A 24,182-nucleotide genomic window follows, 5' to 3' on the forward strand; every position below is an offset into this window, starting at 1 on the left:
GAAAGGGTTTTTTAATTCCGATATTTCTGTCCCATTGACTTGAATAGGGTTTCCGGTATCGGAATCGGCGATACCCAATACTCTTTGGGTATCAGTCCGATCCAATCCGATCCGATACTTCACGGTATCGGATGGTATCGCTCAACGCTAGTTTCTACCCATTTTTGCTGTGTATCATCCTAAGAAACCTGGTCAGATAAGAGTAGTATTTGACTCATGCGCCAGATATGAAGGTGTCTCGCTAAACGATGTCTTTTTGTCTTGCCCAGACCTCAACAACAGACTTCTAGGAGTACTTCTTTGCTTCCGCAAAGATGCAGTGGCATTCATGGCTGACATACAACAGATGTTTTATGGCTTCCTTGTCAAAAAAGAACATAGAAACTATTTGAGGCTTTTCTGGTACCGCAATAATGACCCCTACAAGGACATCGTGGAATATCAGATGAAAGTACACATCTTCGGGAATGGCCCTTCCCCTGCTGTTGCCATCTATGGTCTTAGACATTCAGCCAAAGAGGGCGAGGCAAATTACGGGTCGGATGTTAGATCGTTTGTGGAGAAGGATTTCTACATGGACGACTGCTTGAAATCCACACCTACAGATGAATCGGTGGTCAGTCTCCTAAAGAGGACACAGGAAATGCTCGCTTTGTCCAACTTGAGGCTGCACAAAATTGCTTCCAACAGCCAAAGAATGATGGCAGCTTTTCCCTCTCAAGATTACTCAACCTATCTAAAAGACTTGGATTTGGACACGGACTCCCTTCCCATGCAACAGAGCCTTGGTTTGCTCTGGGATTTGAAGAGAGATGCATTTACCTTTTGGATCAACGAAGAAGAAAAATCTTTCACACGTAGAGGCATCCAGCCTGTACGATCCTCTAGGATTTGTAACCCCTGTAACTATCTAAGGTAAAATGATGTTGAGAGACTTCACCCAAGACTTGTCTGAATGGGATGATCCACTTCCCATGGAGAAGAGAGATCTGTGGGTAAGATGGAAGAAATCTTTAGAAACCTTGTCAGATCTTTACGTGGCACGACCATACGCTTCAGTGCTATCAACGGAAGTCAAGACTCAAAAGCTCTGAATCTTCTGCGATGCCTCAACCAAAGCGATTGCAGCAGTAGCATATCTGAAAACTACTGACATCAGGGATAAATGACATGTAAGGCTTGTTATGAGCCGGACAAAACTAGCGCCAGTCCAGGAGCACACAATACCCAGATTGGAACTCTGTGCGGCTGTGCTAGCAGTAGAGTTAGCTGAACTTATCTCAACAGAAATTGACCTGGAAATCAAGGACGTTGAGTTCTACTAAGACAGCAAGGTAGTGATCGGGTACATTTGCAATGAAACTCGACGCTTTTTTGTTTACATCAGCGATCGGGTGCTAAGGATCAGGAGATCCACTTGCCCTAAACAGTGGCACTATGTGTCCACACACCACAATCCTGCGGACTGCGCAACTAGATCCGTTGAATCTGGACACCTTAAGGACACAACCTGGCTTACGGGCCCTGCATTCTTATGCCGTTCAATGTCTTACAGTGACGAATCAGACACCTTTGAACAGGTAGATCCAGATGCAGATGAAGAAATCCACCCTCAGGTATCCGCTGTAAGTACGGTGACTTCAGACAATCACCTCAAATCCGACCATTTCAGCATGTTTTCAACCTGGACCTCACTTGTTCGTGCCATTGCTTGTTTAATTCATGTGGCTCTGTCTTACAAGTCAACATCACCCACCAGTCAGAAGTCTTGTAAAGGTTGGCACCATTGCAAACACGCATTTACCGCTCCGAACCTGGAAAATGCCAAAAACACGATAATTCGTACCATACAACGCGAGTGTTACGCCAAAGAAATAGACAAGCTCAACAAAGGTCAATCCATTTCTAGAGACAGTGTCTTGAAAAAGCTTGATCCAATTGACCAAAATGAGCTGATAAAAAATAGAGGTCGTCTTCAGGAAGCCGAGGTGAAATTCGTGGAAAAACACCCTGTAATAATTCCTGGTCATCATCATGTGACTACTCTGCTCGTACAGCACCATCATGTTTTGGTGAAACATCAGGGTCGATTGTTTACCGAAGGGAATCTACGAACTGCTGGACTATGGATAGTTGGAGCAAAGAGATGTGTGAGTAAACTCATCTTCAACTGTGTGACTTGTCGCAAAATCCGCGGCGTGACTCAAAGCCCAAAGATGGCCAATCTCCCATCAGACAGACTTAGTATGGATCCTCCCTTTACTAACGTCGGACTGGATGTATTTGGGCCATGGTCTGTGGTTGCACGGCACACCAGAAGAGCCCAAGCCAACCAAAACGCTGGGCAGTTATGTTTACCTGCATGTCCATCAGAGCGGTCCACATCAAAGTGATTGAATCCATGGACACATCAAGTTTCATAAATGCACTCCGACGTTTCATTGCCATCAGAGGCACACATTCGCTCTGACAGAGGCACAAATTTTGTAGGAGCAGTGAAAGAACTCCAAATTCCTTCCAACCTAGACATTACCAGTGTGGAAAGAACAGGGATGTACCGGGACCATCAATCTACCAGACTCTTCTCACATGGGAGGTGCTTGGGAGAGGATGATAGGAATAGCACGCAGAATCTTAGACTCCATCTTCTTGCAAGAAGGTAGCACAAGACTCACACACGAAGGTTTGACTACATTCTTAGCAGAAGTTTCGGCCATCATAAATGCCAGACCATTGACTGCACTCTCCAGTGATGCTGAAGATCCAGCCATTCTCAATCCCGCCATGTTACTCACTCAGAAAACCAACACTCCTAGTACTCCACTGGGAGAATTCAGCAACAAGGACCTCTACAGACGTCATTGGAGACAAGTTCAAAGCCTCTCCAATACTTTCTGGGACAGATGGAGAAAGCAATATCTCTCCACCTTACAGCCTAGGAAGAAGTGGCAGATCGACAGGCCGAACATCAAACCCGGTGATATTGTGCTCATGAAAGACAGCTAGTCACACCGAAATGAGTGGCCACTAGGCTTCATCACGAAAGTATTCCCAAGCAATGACAAGAAGGTGCGCAAGGTCGAGGTCAAAGTATCGAAAGCTGGGGAGAGTAAACTATTCCTCAGACCAGTGGCGGAACTATTTCTATTGCTTTCGCCAAAGGAGCCTGTAAGTGGCATTAGTTAATGCCAAGTGGGGGGTTTTCTGCCCTCTGAAGAGGGCAAAGAATGTTTGTATTATATGCTGGGTTAGTTATAGCACCATCTAGTGGTGGCTGAATTTATAGCAATGTCTTTGATAGAATTTACAGTCCGTGACTTTAACAGAAGCAATGCTTTGTGGGAAGGAAGCAATGTATTCTGAGACAAAGAAGGGCCATTTTGTTTCTGTGTATATCATAGGATGCATGTGTTTACCTGTCCTCCATGTTAACTCTCCAATTTGAGTTCGTTATCCGGGTAAAGCATATCTGGTAAGCTTAATCTTTCTTACAATGCAGTGTGTGCAGAGAGTTTATCAGAGATGTAATTAGACACCTGTGTTTTTTCTACGTAGGTCGCATCACACTGAATGCTTCTGTATTTGTGTTAGCTGTGATCATCTGCCCAATACTTATGCATATCATTTGTATTCTTACAGTTTTACCGCATGTTCTATACTCATCACCAATAAACAAGTTAGACTACAGAAAACAGTCTGCTTATTTTGGAAGACAGAGCTGTGGTTTATGCTGTATGCTGGAGTGCACGTGTCAGCGTGCCTGAAGGCAAAACAATAATTTTCTTGATGAATCAAGTAATTAAATGTATCTGACACTGCCAACAACTGTAAATGCATAAAGTTCTTCTTGGTCAAGTGAATCAAGATTTGGGATTAGAAAAGAAAAATTAGCTCTTTAATATAGACTGGATCATTGTGTTTGGTAATGAGCTCCTTACAATTGTCCTTTCCCATCCCTTGGTTGATCATGATGGTCATTTGCCTTTTTTCAACAATATGAACTATGTATCTTTCAGCTGTAAGTAGCATTCAGGGGCTCCATAACTACTTATTGTGCAACACTGGTCTTGGGTAACATAAACTCTTATTACAGTGCTTTTTCAGTTATCCAATTAAAACTTCATATGTGTGTTATTAGACTGATAAAACAAAATCTTATAAAGGGAGGGTGGTTCATTACTATTTGACCACTAGACTTAGATACTTTGACTTCAGTGGGTTTTTTAGGTCCATTAATGAATAAGTACAAAGGAAGAGAGAGCATGCAAATGTATGCATAAATCATTTTCATTCTAGACAATAACCAGTATCTCTTAATGTTAAAACCATAGACCAAATTTGTACCAAAAAAGACTATGATGAGAGAATCCAAGTCTATTTTGACTTTCAAGCTCTATCTTTGTCAACCTAACAATGATGTAGTAATGGGGTCAATGTGACTCTGTCACCCATATATATTTAAATTCATCAATTAAAAAGGTTTTGGTTTGATGATTTTTGCATCTGACAGAATGTTAGCATATACACTTATATCACCTACATACAGTGGGTGGAATAACTACTGAACATGTCAATTTTCTAAGTAAATATTTCTAAAGGTACTATTGACATGAAATTCTCACCAGATGTTGGTAACAACCCATCCAATCCACACAGGCACATCTGATGTAGGCTCTGATCCAGAGTCGAGAAACGGTTTGTGATTTTAATCCTAAATAAAAGGTATTGTATATACTCGAGTATAAGCCTACCCGAATCTAAGTTAAGCACCTAATTTTACCATAAAAGAACTGGGAAAACTTATTAACTCGAGCATAAGCCTGATATGCTTACTGGTATAAATGGCCTCCTCATCTCTGATTTATGCTTGTAAACAGTGCATAGCAGTGATGTCATGTGCTGCTTACAAGCAGAAGACAGCGGCCAGGATACTCACTGCTCTCCTCGCCGAGTGTGTGGAGCAATGAATATTCATTGATCTTTAAAAGCAGGCACAGTAACCTCAGCTGATGGCTTGCTGTAGAAGCTGGGCGATCAGGTATGCCCGTTACTAAAGGGAGCGAATACTTACTGCTCTCCATGACCATGGGAGTGGAGAGCAGTGAATATTCATTCCTTTAAGTAGCGAGCACACTTCAGAGCCCAGCAGCCTCAGGAAACCGGCTGCTGCTGCTAACAGCATGTCTGCTATTAAAGAGAAATGAACATTTACTGCTCTTAACTTCCATGGGTGTGGAGAGCAGTGAATATTCATTTCTCTTTAGCAGAGGGGAATGTCAAATTCAGCACAAATGTAGCACATTCAGATTCGTGTTCGGTTTCCCGAGCATTTTTTCTCCGTCAGCAAAATTCAGTCACAGATCAGTAAATTATCGCGTTTCCATTAATGCTTTTGTTTTGACTTTGTCTAAAATAGTGGGGCTGTATGATGAGAGAGGGTGATGTGTTTTATGTGGGGAGGAGGTTTGCCTAGGTCAGAGGAACATCAGAGTGTAATTTTTTTAATAACTTAATGTGTGTAAATTCCAGCCGCCAATCAGGGCACAGAAACCATCCACAATGTCATGACACAAGGGCTTCTGTGATTGGCCGCCAAAGTCACATGCACTTCTCCATATAAAAATAAGACATGTTGCTAGTGCCATTTTCTCAGCATAACAGCGTAGAGAGGCCACTTCTGCTACTGTTGCAAGTGAACTTATCATTTAGTTAGATATGATCCTGTCCTGTGTGAAATCGATCTTCCAGCATCTAACCAGTTCGTGCTAATAGTACTGTTCAGACAGGAGTCCACATTTTCAACTCAATTTTTTTGGTCCAAATCTATGTTGCAGTCAGGAATCACGTACTCCCATTTGCTAATCCAAATCATTAGGCTAAATATTGTGTTTCAGCCAGGATGCCTCATTTGCTAATCCAAAATATTTGGACTAAAATTGTGTTGCACTTTGGAGGCCCATTTGCTAATCCAAATTTTTTGGGCTAAAATTGGGTTGCAGTCAGTAATCAGGAGGCCCCATTTGCTAAACAAAATGGTTAGGCCTAATATTGGGGTTCAGCCAGGAGGACCTTTTTGCTAATCCAAATAGTTTGGGCTAAAACTGTGTTGCAGTCAGGAATCACAAAGCCCAAGTTGATAATCCAAATCAATAGGTTAAAACTGTGTTGCAGTCAGGAGGCCCCATTTGCTAATCCAAAGAGTTTGGGCTAAAACTGTGTTGCAGTCAGGAATCAAGACGCCCTATTTACTAATCCAAATCGTTAGGCCAAATATTGGTGTTCAGCCAGGAGACCCCATTTGCTAATTCAAAACATTTGGCCTAAAACAGTGTTGCACTCAGAAGGCCCCATTTGCTAATCCAAATTGTTTGGGAAGAAACTGTGTTGCACTCAGGAGGCCCTATTTGCTAATCCAAATCGTTTGGGCTGAAGCTGTGTTGCAGTCAGGAGGCCCCATTTGCTAATCAAAATCGTTAGGCCTATTATTGGGGTTCAGTCAGGAGGCCCTATTTACTAATTCAAATTGTTTGTGCTAAAACTGCATTACAGTTAATAATTAGGAGGCCCCATTGTTAGAACTAATAGTGTTGTTCAGGCACACTATGAAAATAAATACTGATTGTTCATTTTGTGACAGGTGACTGACAGGTCTGTGCATAAGGTTGTGAAACAGATGGTTAAAGGGGAAGGGTACTTAAAACATGAGTGGGAAAAAGAAAGGTAGTGGTGCAAGTGGGAATAGGCTTGGTGACGATGTATACCTGTGTTAGTTGTTAATGTTACTGAGAGCTCAACTAAAAAACACCGCCTCGTCTTATTTAATGACAACTGACAACATTTGTTACTGGATGGGCTATTCAACTCCCTTTCTTTTGCAGCCACACAGCAGTATGCCTTATAAATGAGGGTCAGAAAGAGAATGTGCTCCAGTGGATGGCAAGCACTGCATCAAGTGGTCTCTCCTCCACTTCATCCACCTTAACATCACACACAGTACAATACTCATACGTTGCAACCCAATCACTCTTGCTCCCTCGCATCATAAATTGACTGTGTGGAAACAACAGATGGGCCAGTCTGTATAGCTGTTCACACATTCTATTCTATGGGCATCAGAGGTCTGCTCCAAAGATTCACAAAACCCAGAGGAAGAAAGCATCTGAATCAATGACCCAAATTTTTTCATGCTGGATCCGTGGCCTGTCAAAGTAGGGTCTGAGCATAATCTAGACCCTCATCACCAGATGTTAACCAGGATTGGAGGTGTACTGACAAGACTCAGGTACCAGAGGCGCATGCGGACTGTTCTGTGCTGTCATGGCAGGAAGAGGAGGAGGGTGACTCTCAGGGCAAGGACTGGGTGAATAGAAAGAATGACAATGAGGTTGTAGGTGGGTGGAGGAGGAAGACGAGAAGGTTATGCTACGGATTGCATTACAGACACGGAGTGGTACAACCACGACAAGCAGCTGTGTCACTGTCACAGCACATGCATGGAGAGCCCAACACACAAGCTCTCCATGCATGTGATGTGACAGTGACACAGCCACGACACATGCAGCTGTGTCGGCGATCAGTTGTAAAGGAGGAGCGATCCAGGAAGCCGGGTTCCTGCTGTAGCTTATTCGGCAAGCGCTAATGCTTGCCGAATAAGCAGGGAATCGAAGATATTCGCTCAACTCTACTATTGTACTGTTTCTACTCTGTGGAAATTGATGCCACTTTGTTGGTATGTTACAATTATTTTGTGAAATTTGGAGTCTCCAAGTTGGGTCTCCATCTGGTGTGTTGTCTGAGTGTGGATGGAATAATAAAAAAAAGAGGTGTTGTATGATGTATTAGGTCTCCCAGCTAACAGGGCCGGTTTTAGACAAATTGGGGATTTGTGCAAAATTCAAAGAGGGGCCCCAATCCTGAAATATTTCACCAACAACGCTGCTAGGCCCCCTTCACATGTCCATGTAAAACATGTATGTGTTACAACATTATTGGTGTCACCAATGTTTTCAATCACTGTGCCGACCATGTGCCATCCATGTTTTTCTGGTATGGATACTGGAAATGAAATTACAAAGCTTCTCACATACTTTCCATGTTAAACACGGACGGCACATGTACAGCATATGTACAGCACACGGACGGCTTATGGATGGTACACGGATGGCATGTTTACACGGACCTATTGACTTGTATTGGCCTTGTCATCTGTGCTGCTGAGAAAACATGGACATGAGTGCAGCACCGAAGGTTAAATAGGGTACACGTGGCATCCTTGAAAAACATGATAAATGGTTGTGTGAAGGGGGCTGTACAGTCAAATAATAGAAAACATTAGCAGAATTGCATTTTTTTTACACATCCTACTTCACAAACAGCAGAATTAAAAGCAATTAAAAAAGTCCTACATGCCCTCCAAATTACTCTGCTATGTCCCCTCTGGTTCCGTGGCTGATGGCTCAAGGTCCCTGCTGGTTATTATTATTCACTTTGCAGCTATAATATAAGGTGCTGCCACAAGACCCCTGCAGCCCAGTGCTAAGACTGGCAGAAAACCCTAGAGCATCGGTGCTGGAGCCGCAGGGGATTTACCATTTAATTTATAAGTCTGGAGTCACACTAGCGATAAAATCGGACGAATACAATGCGATAAAAAATCGCATTGCATTTGTCCCAATGTTATTCTATGGTGCTGCTCCCATCATGCGTTTTTTTATCGGATCCGTTCCTCAGACCGAGACAATCGCAGCATGCTGCGATTGTCACCGATTTTCGGATCGGATTCGACAATGCAAGTCTATGGATGCGATTAAAACACGCATTGAAAACGCACCACACGTGTGACTTACGATTAAATCGCAGGACTACTCTAGGTCAACAGGAAAGAGCATCAGGCATTGACATTGGATGTCAATTTGATGCTTAGATGCGAATAAAATCGGTTCATCGTCAGAAAATGGAATGACAGACGGATCTCTGGACAAGAATTCTTTGTGCGATTTTGTACCGTTAAAATGGGACCGATTTTTTTATTCGTTGTGTGTGACTCCAGCCTAATTATTTTTACATTCTCAGAAAATCCCTGTGGAGACTGCACACAAGCATTTTTGCTGCAGATTGATCTACAGTGTTGTCAGGAAATATTCTGCTTTTTCGCAGCCTTTCTACTTGTATTTTTGCGCCCCATTCAATTGAATAAGGAAAAAAAAAACGCTGCAGAAGTGCTGAAAGATGACATGCGACAGATTTATAAAAAAGCGTATCCTCTGGCTGGTGTCTGTCTGCTGCACTGGGACAGCGCGGAACAGTATAGTAGGCTGCACTATTCCATACAATAGTATATTAAGCCCTGTTCACCCTGCGTTTCTGCAGTGCATCCGGGAGCCCTGCCTGAATCACCCTAAAATAGGATTCACCTAAATCCCGGACAGGGCCACAGACTGCACTGACACAAGCAAAGTTCAAGTGAATTTGTCTTTTTTTCTGAAATTGACCATCTGATTTATTTTCTTAGGGCATGTGCACACGGTCAGGTATTGGAAGCGCTTAGATGTAGCACATGTCCGCTGCATCCAAACTACTGCCGGCTATTGAACGCAGGTGAATCCTGTGTGATCACTGAACCGTGCAGGTTCACTGCCACACATACATTGTTCGGGTGAGATTTATCGTGTCTCCACAAGATGAATAGACATGTTGCAGTCTGGAAAATCGAGCCGTATGTCTGTCTCCGCGGGTGATCCATGGGCATATGTGGACACGTAGTGGGCATGCACAAGTATTCAACGTGCAACCTGCAGTGATTACTGACCGCCTGCACATACCCTCAGTGTCTGTATTTTTTCGTCTAAAAGTGTCCACTTTTCTGAGGCTTTTGGAACAGACGGACACATTCAGAATAAAAAAAACCACATGTGGAATTCATTTGAACTCCATTCCTGTCATTGCAATCTATGGTTCTATAGGGGATTCAGTCAGAACCCACCGGGCGCAGTAAAGAAAGACCATGTGAACAGTCATTAATGTAAATCACAGGCATTAGATATAAACTGTTGATCCATATTATAGCTAGAGATGAGTGAATTTGTTCAGATTTTGTCCCTGAATCTAATTTTGACATATTCGAGCCATATTCAAACACTATTCGTGCCGAATGTATATTTGATGATCGGTTCCGAACATATTCTGTAATTTCTACTGACATTAACTCTAATGATGGTCGGCTGAGTTCGACAAATATTGCAAAAACATGCCGATCATATTCGGAAGCTAATCCGAACAAATTCGCTCAACTCTAATTATAGTGACACTACAATTGCAGAACTATATAAGCAGCACATATGCACAGATATACAGTATACATGTACATACATTATATATACTTTAGAAATATAGAAACATACACAGATACAGTATACAGACTCATACAGTATGTACAAGCACATATATAAGGTATATACACACACAAAAAAATTCAGTTTATATACAGTATATACAGTATGCTCACATACATATACAGTTTATATATATATATTTATACAATATAGTGCCCACATGCAGTATACATATTTAATAAACACAGACACACATACTATATACTGTGTTATGAACAGGTCACCAAGGAGGATGGCAGTAATAGGCTAGGCCACCAGGAAACCAGAAAGGTTGGTAACTTAGCGCATTGCAGACCCCTAATCCTAACAACACAACTAGCAGTAGCCGTGGAGCGTACCTACGATACCCTAGACGCCTCGGCACAGCCAGAGAGCTAACTAAGCCTAAAGCAAGAAAGGTGAAATCTAAACTGCCCCGGAGTAGACCCCAAAGGAATAGATAGCCCCCAAACATATATTGTAAGTGAGACAAGATGAGACACAAACGCAGGCATAAAATAGACTGAGCAAATGATGGGGCCCAAACTGACTAGATAGGACAGGAAAGGAAAGACACTGTCTGCAATCACGCAAAAACCCTAAAAAATCCAACGCGTCTGATGTACCAAAAAACACTGAGGTCTCACGACCTCGCCCCCACTATATGAGCATTCTGGTATGAACTGGCAGCAAAGCAAAAGAGATTATTGTAACAGGGGACTGAACAAACTGACACAAGCTGCAACATATGGAGCGGGATCCAGCACAGCCCCCAGAAGGGAGCACGCTGAACCTGCAAAGCAGAAAAAGGCAAAACCAGATCATAAGCAAAGGATTAGCAAATGAACAACTTAGCTGAAAAATGCAGAATCAGGCAGGAGACAGCAGACCTCAAGTTGCACAGGAAGAACTAATCACCAGCAACAATTGAGGGAAGTCTGCTCACTTAAATTCTCCAAATCAGTAACCCCAGATCTCCAATCATCATCATCAGGTGGCAGACCTATGTCAATCCGGCCAGCTCCACTACCCACAGTAACCACTAGAGGGAGCCCCAACACAGAAGTAAGAGAATTCACAACAATACTGTATGTACATGCATATATATATATACACATATAAATGCACCACAGATATACACAATCATACTATATACTGTATTTATGTACACACATACTATATACACATATAAAGACACACACTATAAACTGTATGTGCATACATATATACAGTATATATACGCATACACACATGCACCACAGATATGTACAATCATACTATATACTGTATATATGTATACACATATACAGACACTGTATACTGCACATATATATGTATACTTACCAAGTCCTGCTGATTCAATTGTGCAGATGCCAGCACAGTGGTTTAGGAGCAGCCATGATGAGTAGGAGGTGACACAGACACAGACAGGGCTGCAGGCATCTTCTTGCCCTTAGGCGCCAACTGAATAGACCAATATATTCTGTGACGGATGTTGCATTTCCCTATATGACATATTATGACACCCTGCATTCATTTTAACTGCCGCCCTTTGCTCTTTTGACTCTGTGCTATGCATGTTGTCACAATTTAGGTGTATTATTATCAATAAAATTTCTATAGAGCACTTTTGATATCTCTTTATTGAGCCTCTATATTGTATCAAGGATTACTCTTTAAATTTGTTCATACTATTCACAATCTTATGGTGAATGATATGGACCTTCGGGTATTTAACTCTTGAGTCATTATACTATCTTACAGTATCACCTGATGTATTTTTCATCCTTGATTTTTTGAGTTGTTTTTTGGTTTTTATTTTCCTGCCCTGGAGTCTGACCTCTGCTGTGTTGTGAGATGGCCCCCCTCCCTCATTGCCAACTTCTAACCCGACACTACAGGGAGAGAGAGGGGGGTGGATGGGGTTTAGGAGAGATGCTCAAGGACTACAGAGGATTTGCAGCAATATTCACTGTAAGTAATGCTGTATACCCTCTGTGCACTTCATAAAGGGGCTGCAGATGCAGGGTGCCACCTTTATGGGTGGGGGCCCTAGACATCTGCCTTGTTTGCCTGCTCCAAACGCTGGCCCTACCAGCTAAGAAAGCTTACACTGATCCTTAACCACCAGGTCCTCATTGAAATTTCAATTCCAGGCTGTAAAAGCTGGCCAGACCTTGATACTACAGTGGGTCAATTGAACGGTCAACAACCTGTGTTACTTTCCTTACATTTTTCTACCAATAATACTATATGAAACTGTTGATTTTTCCCATCTGAGTGTGGCTGAAATAAAATAAAAAATTGAAGGTGCTGCATGAGCTATCAGGGCTCCCAGCTAAGAAGGCTTACACCGCTACCTTAATCACCTGGTCCCCAAACTTCAATTCTAAGCTATGAATGCTGGGCCAGACCCGGATACCTCATTCATAAATCATGACTGACTGTTGCTGTGTAATTTGCACATTTCTACTGTGGGTCAATTGGTGCCACTTTTCATTGTGTCTGCCACTATTTTTAGCTGTTTGGGAAGGTTTTTGTCACCCTATAAGGTGTTGTGTATATGTGTGGCTTGGCTTACCATTGAATCTAATGGGTTTCGGGCACGGTCAGAGAACATGTTCGGCGAATGTCTAAACCTTCAGTGAATCGAACCCAACTGAACCTTGAAATGATCACTTATCTCTAGTGCTATTTTGGTAACATTGTGCACCAACATAACAGGATAAACCATGACAATGAATAAGCCTAACTGTCTATGAAGTTGTCTTTGGCCTTGGCTATGGCAATTATTAACATTGCTTTTTAATTATTATATGTTCTTCTTTCAGTGCAATAAATTTTAAACCCGAATAGAGGTTGCTGAAACAATATTAGTATTTCCAATTTCTTTCATGTATCAGCATGTCCTATCATCTAAAAATGATTTAGTTGCATGTCATTATATTTTTGATTTAGTTGATTAAAATGGCATACTATTAGAAATAAATATCTTGTAGTAATGGCATAACATATCAAGTCTAACCTTTCTTGCGCCACACACAATTAGAATATGCAAGTCAAAGCCATTAATCTTTTATTTAATGGTACTTAGCCTGTTAATAAAAAGAGTATCAGTGCTATGTAGAAAATGTCTTTCTAGTTACTATAAAACTAATCAGCTTAAAATTTTATTTCACCACCTTCCCTCCAAAAAAAGGTTGAAAAAGTCAAATATGTATGTGTTTGTATTACTGACAATGCTTGGATTTCAAAATATTTTTGTCAAAGTAGTCATTCTGTAATTGGTAAAACACTTTAATGAGAGAAAAGCTCAATACACTGAAATTTTACTCAAGGAACTGGATCAATCTGCAATCTCATACTGAGCCAATGAACAGAATGGTGCTGTTTCTAGAAGAAAAACTTTTTTTTACTGTTCTCATACAACTCCTTTGTTTCTGTGCTGAAAGTTAAACACAATAGGAAAAAAAGAGCTCAAAAGGTCCAAATTTGCATATTTTATACTTCATTTGACTAATTAGAGCTTTCCAGTGATTCTCATTCTGAAAATGTAGTCTGAACCAAGCTGAAAGACCAACTTTATTTTTTTTAACAGCTTCTAGGCACATCTATAATGCAGACTGACACTTGAGGATTTTGTCTATCTAATTCTTAAAATTTTCTTTACCTCCAAACCGCTCACAATTTTATTTTCTATCGACAACCAATCTTCCTGGTAATGGAAGTAGTGAAAGTAGTGGCAGTAATAATAATAATACAATAATAATTTTATTTCATATAGCGCCAATATATTTATTAGCACTTTACATTTAAGCAGGAACATGTACAGACAATAAAGAAAACACAAAGTAACACATAGTTCAACAGTTATAGGATGAGTGAGAGCCCTGCTCACAAGCTTACAATCTATAAGGAAATAGAGTGGATACAATAGGTAAAAAGTGCTTATATGTATGGTCCAGCCATCATTATAATAAATTGGTAATAGTTATAAGTAGTGGAAAAAGATTAAGTTTACAAAAGAAGGGTTAAGCCTATTTTGTCAATATCAGACTTTGTCCCCTTCTTTTTTAGACGTCATTGTTTTTACGCTACATACTGTATAAATAATCCCTAATTTATATATATAATATATATATAATTGTGCCCAAGAGATCTAGGAATCTCAGGGATATATTAGTACACAGCCATTACGAACCAGGTAATGGTGTGAAGAGACCTGATAAGGATTTAGTTGGCTTCTTCCCTTGTGGTAGATGCAAGGCTTGTGCTAATTGCATTAAGGCCAAAACCTTTAGCAATTTTGATGGTTCCAAGAAATATGAGATCAGGAAGTTCATTACGTGCACTTCAAAGGGAGTCATTTACCATGCAAACCGCCCTTGTGGCAAGGTGTATATTGGCCTTACCACCAGAGAACTAAGAATACGGGTTCGCGAACACCATTTGAACATTGAAAAAGCCAAGAATGTAGATGATGTCTCTAGTTTAAAAACGATTCCGAGGCATTATAAGAAACATCATGGCTGTGACCCATACATCCTCAAAATTAAGGGTATTGACTTGGTTAGCTTGGGACCTAGAGGGGGCGACTTGGGCAAAGTTCTTGCCCAAGTCGAGAGCCGTTGGATTTACCGATTGGGAACTTTGGCCCCCCAGGGTCTTAATGAAAACCTTGGTTTCAGTGCATTTTTATAAATGGCTTGTGTTGTTGAATTGATTCATTCTCCACTGTTTTTAATTTCATTTATTTTTTTGTTTTTTGTGTCTTTTTTTTAATTGTTTTTATTCTTTACTAATTTTTCTAGGTGGTTATATAGTTTGGCTATCATTTTCAATCTGCTAGTCATGCCTTGGGGGATGCTTTACCCAATTCATCATGGAGGCACCCGTGTCTGTTTGAGTGGAGTGTGAACACAGTTTTGAATAATTTGGACCACAACAGCCGTCATGCGGATCATTATCATGAGCTCTTATGAACTTTATTAATGCTGTGTGTTTTTATGGTGTCAGAGGTTAATGCAATTTTTTCTGTTTATGTATGTATTATATGATATGTGTATACTGTATGGTCAATATTTGGGTTCACCATAAAACTGTCATATTTTTTGTACATTATTGCACATGAATTTTTAGCTTGTAACTATTAGCACTTTTGGCACGATACACTTTCATGTTTTTTGTTGCCTGGAAAATAACCAGTGGGGACTAGGTTCATGCCCATGGATACACTGGGTATTGGTTTTGATTGGTTTGTCTCTTTCCTGCAGGGGTGGCGACCATTTATTCCATCCCAGTTGATATGCATGCTCATGGCCTATGGCCCATGGCCTTGCAGTATTCTCATATGTTCTTTACAGTATTGAAATGAATTTTAATAGGTCATGTTCTTGGGCTTTGCCCATATAATTATACATTTTCTGATATTTTTGATTATTTATGTTTGTATTTTTTTTTGTTTATTTTGATAGTTTTGTTTTCCATATACTCATGAAAATGTATCTGTGCATATCGGCTATTCTATTGATGTTATGAACTTTTATAGCTATATTCCATTTTTGATGTCTCAGCTTTATAAACTGTGTTTATATTATTACAATGGTTTGGGTTTAGTCCTGATACCTATTTGTGTGTCAAAACTCAGAGAAGCTCACCTTGGCACTGTAGTTGTTGGTATGGCTGCTTATGTGAGTGTGGAGTGTATCTGACTCAGTTCGCATGTGCAGTATGAAACTGATGCATTTTTTTCCCACACTGGGTGATATAAATATCTTAACATGTTATTTGGCACTTAGCCATATTAGGGTGAGGCCTGGGGATGTGCAATGCGATATAGTTTACTGGTTAATGCTATGCATAATTGCCTGTATGTGAAGCTGGTAATTGTCCAGTTCTTCCCATGAACAATATGATTACATGATTGACATTAGATGTGGCTGTCCGCATGCGTGGTAGTGATTTATGCAGTTTGTTCTGTCAGCATAGGATGATGTAATCCGTGTTCATAAATGCTGTATGGGCCTGTTCTCATTCGTTGGATTTCCACGAATGACTGGCATTTGATGTGGCTGCATTGAGCAGCCCGCATGCACTGCAGGTATTAATGTAGCTTGCCCCACCAGCTTAGGATAATGTGATCCGCGCTGACAAGCGCTGCATGGGCCCGCCCTCTTGCGTTGTAATGTATAGCGTTACTTGTGGATTGGAATATCAAGCGCGCGTCTCTTGTGCTTAGACTCAGGTATTCATGCGAGTATGAGTCGAATATTGTGATTGGACTGGGCCGCTCTGATTCACTGGCCCATTGGAATGTGTACGGATGTGGTGATTGAATGTAGCTGCTGTGACTCGGATAGCCAACAGTATAAGCCTTTTGATGCCCGCTCTTAGACATGCCCCCAGGAAGAAGCACCTGTGGTGTAAAACGCGCGTCTGGGTTTGGAGGAGCAGTTTGTCTTTTGACATCACATTGTGCGGGGACTGCCATCTCAGGTATGAGGGTTTAAACCGGACCTCTCACTTTGTTTAGGCTAATGAGCTGCACTGGCCATCCTTGTTGGCTCCCAGCCTGGGCTGGAGACTCATGGCACACTCTAGATAGGCTGTCATGGACAGGTGTATGTGGACATGTGTATGTTATTTGTGCTTTTTGAATTATGCATTTGCACTTTATCACTTATTAATAGAGTTGAGCGATACCGTCCGATACTTCAAAGTATCGTATCGGATGGTATCGGCCGATCTTTAAAAAAAGTATCGGTATCGCCGATTCCGATACCGGAAGTCCCATTCAAGTCTATGGGACTTCCGGTATCGGAATAAGAAAAACCCTAGCCTGCCCTTGTACAGCCTCTCTGGGGTCTGTACGGGCCTTTCGGGGGGCTGTGCCGGCCTGCCAGGGGGTCTGTGCAGGCTCCGGTGGTCTGTGCCGGCCTGCCGGTGGTCTGTGCAGGCTCCGGGGGGCTGTGCCGGCCTGCCGGGGGGCTGTGCAGGCTCCGGGGGTCTGTGCAGGCATCGTCCGATGGGACTACAAGTCCCATCGGGCGATGCCTGCTACCATGACAGTGATTGACACATTAGCCAATGATGGGACAGTAGTAGTCCCATCATCCGGCTAATGTGTTAAATGTAAAAAAAAAAAATAAATAAAAATTACATGCTACATACATACAACATGCATACTACATACATGCTACATTCATACTACATACTACATACATGCTACATTCATACTACATGCAACATACATACTACATATATACTACATGCATGCTACATACATACTGCATGCTACATACATACTACATACATACTACATACATACTACATGCATGCTACATACATACTACATGCTACATACATACTACATATATACTACATGCATGCTACATACATACTGCATGCTACATGCATGCTACATACATACTACATACATACTACATGCTACATACATACCACATATATACTACATACATACAATACATTCATACAATACATACATAGACATACAGTACATATAACATAGAGTAACATACTTACCAATACTTGTCACATTGTTCCCCGAAGCCATTGTCTTTCCGGAATAAATATTAACATAACAAACCACAAAAATACTCACCCACGATCCGAAGCAGTCCACGAGTGTGTCCCACGACGATCTTGGGTAGAGAACTGCAGCATCAGATGATGCTGCCGTTCTCTACGGGCTGCAGGAATCCAATGACGGAAGGTAGGTATCCTTCCGCACTGTATTCCTCCGCCACTTAAAAAAAAAAAAAGTCCCTAGTCTCACTTTATGCCATTGCTGTGTGGGAAATTCCCACGCAGCAATGGCATAAAGTGAGACTAGGGACTTTTTTTTTTTTTAAGTGGCGGAGGAATACAGTGCGGAAGGATACCTACCTTCCGTCATTGGATTCCTGCAGCCCGTAGAGAACGGCAGCATCATCTGATGCTGCAGTTCTCTACCCAAGATCGTCGTGGGACACACTCGTGGACTGCTTCGGATCGTGGGTGAGTATTTTTGTGGTTTGTTATGTTAATATTTATTCCGGAAAGACAATGGCTTCGGGGAACAATGTGACAAGTATTGGTAAGTATGTTACTCTATGTTATATGTACTGTATGTCTATGTATGTATTGTATGAATGTATTGTATGTATGTAGTATATATGTGGTATGTATGTAGCATGTAGTATGTATGTAGTATGTATGTAGCATGCATGTAGCATGCAGTATGTATGTAGCATGCATGTAGTATATATGTAGTATGTATGTAGCATGTAGTATGTATGTAGCATGCATGTAGTATATATGTAGTATGTATGTAGCATGCATGTAGTATATATGTAGTATGTATGTAGCATGCATGTAGTATGTATGTAGCATGCATGTAGTATATATGTAGTATGTATGTAGCATGCATGTAGTATGTATGTAGCATGCATGTAGTATGTATGTAGCATGCATGTGGTATGTATGTAGTATGTATGTAGTATGTATGTAGCATGCAGTATGTATGTAGCATGTATGTAGTATGTATGTAGTATATATGTAGTATGTATGTAGCATGTAGTATGTATGTAGCATGCATGTAGTATGTATGTAGCATGCATGTAGTATGTATGTAGTATGTATGTAGTATGTATGTAGCATGCAGTATGTATGTAGCATGTATGTAGTATGTATGTAGTATATATGTAGTATGTATGTAGCATGCATGTAGTATGTATGTAGCATGTAGTATGTATGTAGCATGCATGTAGTATGTATGTAGCATGTATGTAGTATGTATGTAGCATGTAGTATGTATGTAGCATGCATGTAGTATGTATGTAGTATTTTTTTTTTTTTTTTTTAACATTTAACACATTAGCCGGATGATGGGACTACTACTGTCCCATCATTGGCTAATGTGTCAATAACTGTCATGGTAGCAGGCATCGCCCGATGGGACTTGTAGTCCCATCGGACGATGCTTGCACAGACCCCCGGACATCAGCACAGCCCCCCGGCAGGCCGGCACAGCCCCCCGGCAGGCCGGTGCAGACCCCCACAGGGTGCACAGACCACCGGCAGGCCGGCACAGCCCCCCGGCAGGCCGGCAGAGACCCCGGGCAGTCCACACAGCCCCCCGGCAGGCCGGCACAGCCCCCCGGCAGGCCGGCAGAGACCCCCGGAAGGCCCGAAATGACGGCGCATCATGATGCGCACACACCGCGCATCATGATGACGTCAGGCCGTCAATCAACTGAACTTCCGATTCCGATGCCGAATTCCGATATTGAAAAAATATCGGAAGTCGGTATCGGAATTCCGATACAGCAAGTATCGGCCGATACCCGATACTTGCGGTATCGGAATGCTCAACACTACTTATTAATAATATAGCACTTTAATACCTCTCTTCACGTTTTGAGGTCTTCTTAACCCAGTTAGCATATTTTTGTGCAATATATTTGAGGTCAGTGTACCATGTGCACTAAGTGATAGGCTCTACCTTATGAGTATTTTGGCTGCCAGTATTTGTCCTCCTCTATCTGACTCCTCTTTTTTTTCTGGTTTGAGGCACCAATGATTAATTATTTTTTGTATGTATTTGTGCTATTTTGCAATAAAAATCTATTTTTATATCCTCTTGTTTGACACTATTGATTGTGCTCGTAGTCTAACAACTATGGGTTCAGTATGTTTATTGACGATGTGTAGTGTAACCCATCCTATGTTTTAGGAAATGGGTTTGGGTGGTATGTTTATTAATGTTATTTCTGTCTTTAGACAGAGTACCCAATCTATTGTGATGGATTTCCTGGCCAAAGAATCGACCTGGCGTCAGAAAGCATCGGATATTTTTCGTTCTGGTGCCTCTTCTTCAGCTACTGACAACACTTTGGCGGAAAAAGAAGTGATGAAACAATATAAAAACTGGGTGCACAAAAAAAACAAGGTTTGGTGGACTAAGATCACTTTAGAGAACTACGTCAGCCAGAAAATTGTGCCCAGAGGCCTGAGGGTTCAGTTGTTCCCTACATTTGATTTTGGTGAATAACAGTTAATTGATAGATGGATTTCAGCTGCCTCTAGATGTTCCCTTGAGTTTCTCCAAATAATTATAGACAGTAATACACTTTCCATTAAAAAAAATTGAAGAGGAAATTATGAATTTGGAGACTATTTTAAAAAGGGACATAAAAGAGGAACAATTGGAATCCTTCTATAAGGAAGTAACTAATGATTTAGAGAAATGGGAAAAAGACATTTGTGCTACAAAAGTCAAGAAGTATCAAAGAGATATTATTGATTATGAGAGCAATAAAGTATATAGATGGCAAGGACTACGCAGTAATGAATTGCAAAAACGGGCCAAGAAAAATTCTGTGAGCTCAGCGTCATCTATGTCCGATGCCAGTACCTCCAATCAAGGTGTCGATATTACCCCATGGAATAGATGTACCAGATATGGAGGGAATCAAAGGGTTAATGATTTTTTTTAAAGAAAAGACTAATGTGAAGAGTGATAAAATGAAGGTGATTAACCGGTCTTCGCATTTTCTCTCTGACAGGCAAATTAAAATCCTTGAAAAAGGTCTAACCTTTTGTCCCTCATACTGTTTAGATGCATTCACATCCGTAAAGGATCTGCATCTTTTTTCGCGGAAACTAATTTTGGAAAAGCTTCATTTCAAAGGACAAAGGGATGACACTTTTAACACTGAGGAAGAGAGGGAGGCTTTGGCCATTTTGGAGGCTCTGGCATTGGAGAGTGACCCAACATTGGTGAGTAGTGTTGAGCGATACCGTTCGATACCCAAAAATATCGTATCGGATGGTATCGCCCGATACGAAAAAAATATCGGGTATCGCCGATTCCGATACCGGAAGTCCCATTCAAGCCAATGGGACTTCCGGTATCGGAATTAAAAAAAGGCCTTTATTTCCTTGTTGGCTAATTCTACATATTTGAAAACAAATAAGAATCATGTAGAATGTATTGTGGGAGGTGGAGGAGACATTAAAAGCATAGCGGTTTATTCAAATAACATGGCATAGCATTAATTCCAATTTTTTTTTTCAAGACGTTCGGAGTTAAAAAGATATTGACTATGTTAACCTTTTTATATTTAGTCAGATATGTATGTTTCACAACTTCCATGCTCTTCACCTTCTTTTGTACTTCTCCCACACTTTCTCCTTCATGATCCGCAGCAGTAGCATTTTTATCATCAACTTTTTCTTCACCTTATTCATCTTCTTCTTCTTCATCTTCTTCCCATTAATTTTTTTTTTCCATTCTTCATATTCTTCTTATTCAGCTATTATTAATTTTCATATGCTATTTCTTCATCTTCTTCCTATTCTTCTTTTTCTTCATTTTCTTATGGTGACAGGCATTCCTGTAGTACTTATCTATAAAAGTTATAAGATTACACCTTACGTTCTGCCTGTCACAAAAGATTTACAACAGGATTTGTCCGTGTTCAGTTTGGCCTGCAGCAGCAGGCATTTTCCAGGGGCACCACGAGGAGGAACGGACTCACCCCCATTTACTGCTTAGTCTTCTTCTGCTTATAATTTTGATTTCTTCTATGCTGATTTTTTGTCTCATGCGTAATGTTCTTCTGCTTTCTGTTCTTCTGCTTTTGCTTCTTCTGCTTCTTGTTCTTCTATCTTATGTTCTGTATCTTGGTGGTTGTCTTCATTTTCTTTGTCCTCTTGGTCTTATTATTTAGGGTCATATTTCTGGTCTTCTTTGGTGTGGTCTTCAGGGTCGTCATCATCAGGGTCATCGTCATGGAGATCAATAAGGATTACCAAAGACAATTTCAAAATGCTTGATCTTGGAAATGTAGCAGAAGGTACAAGAAGGCTGAGAAACTGGCGAGAACCAGCAGACAGTGCTGGCACCCGGATGGGTAGCAGAAGGAACAAGAGCCAATGGCACTACCGAGGACCAACTGACGGTGCTGGACCACGGTTACTAAGCAGAAGGTACCTGTGCGAAAAAGCACTACCAAGGACCAGCTGACGGTGCTGGACCTCGGATACCGAGATGGAGGCACCTAGGCCAAAGGCTGTGGCGAGAACCAGCAGACAGTGCTGGCACCCGAATGGGTAGCAGAAGGAACAAGAGCCAATGGCACTACCGAGGACCAACTGACGGTGCTGGACCACGGTTACTAAGCAGAAGGTACTTGTGCTAAAAAGCACTACCAAGGACCAGCTGACAGTGCTGGACCTTGGATACCGAGATGGAGGCACCTAGGCCAAAGGCTGTGGCGAGAACCAGCAGACAGTGCTGGCACCCGGATGGGTAGCAGAAGGAACAAGAGCCAATGGCACTACCGAGGACCAACTGATGGTGCTGGACCACGGTTACTAAGCAGAAGGTACCTGTGCTAAAAAGCACTACCAAGGACCAGCTGACGGTGCTGGACCTCGGATACCGAGATGGAGGCACCTAGGCCAAAGACTGTGGTGAGAACCAGCAGACAGTGCTGGCACCCGGATGGGTAGCAGAAGGAACAAGAGCCAATGGCACTACCGAGGACCAACTGACGGTGCTGGACCACGGTTACTAAGCAGAAGGTACCTGTGCTAAAAAGCACTACCAAGGACCAGCTGACGGTGCTGGACCTCGGATACCGAGATGGAGGCACCTAGGCCAAAGGCTGTGGCGAGAACCAGCAGACAGTGCTGGCACCCGGATGGGTAGCAGAAGGAACACGAGCCAATGGCACTACCGAGGACCAACTGACGGTGCTGGACCACGGTTACTAGGCAGGAGGTACCTGTGCTAGAAAGCACTACCAAGGACCAGCTGACGGTGCTGGACCTCGGATACCGAGATGGAGGCACCTAGGCCAAAGGCTGTGGCGAGAACCAGCAGACAGTGCTGGAACCCGGGTGGGTAGCAGAAGGTACCCATTGAAAGCAAAGTAGCCAGGCCGCAAGCCGGCCGCAGTTACCGAAACCCACAGTCCTACAGGGGGTCCATGTCCCATTGGCACTACGGATCCAGCCTTCAGTGCCAGTTCCCGCAGCCCACATAGGAGTCACCTAAACTGCAGGCACCGTAGAGTCGGCTAACCCGGCCGCAAGATGACAGGACAACGGATTGGTGGCATAGTGACCTTGACACTACCCGGAAACAGCAGGCGTGCTGGAACCAGGCTGGGCAACAGGGAGTCCCCGTGCCAAAGACACTGCCGAGAACCAGCTGACGGTGCTGGAACCCAGATGGGTAGCAAAAGCTGCAAGAGCCAATGGCACTACCGAGGAACAGCTGACGGTGCTGGACCACGGTTACTAGGCAGGAGGTACCTGTGCTAGAAAGCACTACCAAGGACCAGCTGACGGTGCTGGACCTCGGATACCGAGATGGAGGCACCTAGGCCAAAGGCTCTGGCGAGAACCAGCAGACAGTGCTGGAACCCGGGTGGGTAGCAGAAGGTACCCATTGAAAGCAAAGTAGCCAGGCCGCAAGCCAGCCGCAGTTACCGAAACCCACAGTCCTACAGGGGGTCCATGTCCCATTGGCACTACGGATCCAGCCTTCAGTGCCAGTTCCCGCAGCCCACATAGGAGTCACCTAAACTGCGGGCACCGTAGAGTCGGCTAACCCGGCCGCAAGACGACAGGACAACGGATTGGTGGCATAGTGACCTTGACACTACCCGGAAACAGCAGGCATGCTGGAACCAGGCTGGGCAACAGGGAGTCCCCGTGCCAAAGACACTGCCGAGAACCAGCTGACGGTGCTGGAACCCAGATGGGTAGCAAAAGCTACAAGAGCCAATGGCACTACCGAGG

This window comes from Dendrobates tinctorius, unplaced genomic scaffold (genome assembly GCF_039654945.1).
Source record: "Dendrobates tinctorius isolate UK_male_01 unplaced genomic scaffold, ASM3965494v1 ptg000097l, whole genome shotgun sequence".
NCBI classification, from domain to species: domain Eukaryota; kingdom Metazoa; phylum Chordata; class Amphibia; order Anura; family Dendrobatidae; genus Dendrobates; species Dendrobates tinctorius.